This window comes from Amphimedon queenslandica, unplaced genomic scaffold (genome assembly GCF_000090795.2).
Source record: "Amphimedon queenslandica unplaced genomic scaffold, v1.1 AMPQUscaffold_12604, whole genome shotgun sequence".
Lineage (NCBI taxonomy): Eukaryota > Metazoa > Porifera > Demospongiae > Haplosclerida > Niphatidae > Amphimedon > Amphimedon queenslandica.
In genome coordinates, this window is record NW_003547160.1 from 3,767 (window position 1) to 5,371 (window position 1,605).

The 1,605-nt window shown below is 40.6% G+C and overlaps 1 long non-coding RNA gene across 2 annotated transcripts; it reads right to left on the bottom strand.

The window, feature by feature from the left end:
* Window positions 1-78: 78 nt before the first annotated feature.
* On the bottom strand, window positions 79-1,594 carry LOC109587347 (uncharacterized). Of its 2 annotated transcripts, XR_002187539.1 has the most exons (4): window positions 1,235-1,594; window positions 480-1,187; window positions 371-422; window positions 79-314 (listed from the first exon to the last, which is right to left on the bottom strand). It is a non-coding gene; the product is annotated as an uncharacterized LOC109587347 (long non-coding RNA). The 2 variants fall into 2 exon arrangements; XR_002187538.1 differs by having other exon boundaries at window positions 480-1,594.
* Between the last annotated feature and the right edge of the window lie 11 nt (window positions 1,595-1,605).

A 1,605-nucleotide genomic window follows, 5' to 3' on the forward strand; every position in this document is an offset into this window, starting at 1 on the left:
CCACTCCCTAATCAAGGCTGCACGTACATGCACATGGGAGGGCGCTTAAGCCCCACCATATTAAATACCCAATTAGTCTCGCCCCACCACTTCACTTACCTCCGGAGGAAGGATATGCAAGAGATGTTCAAGGGACTATATCCTCAACTTTTTTAGCTGCAAAGCATCTGTTTCAGCTATTTTGACCGATCTGGTCTCCTCTGTCACATGATGTAGCTCAACCACGTGTTCTTCTTTGCACACATTTTAGATGGAAGTGCACGGTCTCCAGACCCTTCCTCCGGCTCTGCAGGTAGCAAAGGGGCGTGGTGAGACTACATACCCATAAATGTATAAAACAAACAACAGACAATTTACTTTATATATTTACCTTACTTGAAGAGATTAAGTAATGAAGGCAAATTGAAGCATAAATACAAACTCTGTGGATAAGTAATAAAAATTATTTATGCTTATAATTTTACAATAATTTCTCTCACTTCAAGAGAATCTTGTAGATAGGGTGTTTAGGCAAGTACATCATCTCAATCTCATCTCATCCGGTATAGATCAGTCAGTAAAGAACAAAGGAGTCCCCATTGAATAATACTGAGCATGCGCAGTTGGATGCATCAAAATGGCGTCCAACCACTTGGTGAGTCAATTATGTGCTTGAAAATGACGACAAAAATCATTTTGTAGAATTACAATGCCAAGCCACACTGCACTAGCGTCCCTGAAGTGCAATACAATGGTGCAAAAATCATATTTCTAGGATAAAAACTGTAGGACTAGTTCTTCCTTAACTGTGGAAGAAGAAGGAGAAAGCTGAACATTTGGTGCATGCAGGCATGCATGCATTCATTTGCCGTATAACTATCTTATGGAAGTTTTTAACTACTTTTTATAACACTAACCTGTTCTAATAAAATTATAAAGGACATCCTGACTGTCAGATAAGTCATAAAGAATTCCTGAAGATTTACACTGGCTCAATGCTTCTGGGAAGGCAGCCATTTTGGGGGTGCGCTCGTCCAACTCAACCCTACATACCAAGCGCTAGCGCTTGGTAATAGAATAAATTGTTGGTTTTATGCTGAGTAAAGCATTCTATATGTTAAAGGGTGGGGCTTAAACGCCCTCTTCATGTCATAGATTTACTCTATTATCTATGCCCATGGATGGCAGCTTGTGTGGACCATGCCCTACTACAAACATGTATTATATTTAAGCCACTCCAAATAGATTTGCTTACCCATTTTATGCCACATGGTCCCCCATCACTATTTGTTATACTTTAAGTAATTTTACAGCTGCTAATATTCTCGATAATAAAAGTGTAATTAATTGCTATGGAAACTGATAGAGCATTGATAGTCTCACGTAGCCAGACCACACCCTCCGTGCCTCCGGGAGGGTCTGGTCAACTGAGCATTCCTTCTTCGTTTTGCCTCACCCAAAACCGGGTGAACCGGATGCAGTTACACGTAGTTAACTGATGTAATGTCAGTCCGTATACTTACACGTACACTATCGGTAACCCCGCCATGTGAATCATCGTGGTATGGAGTCACAACAGGCACTCTCTCAGGCTGAAGACAAACTTAAAATTTACTTTAATTTCTG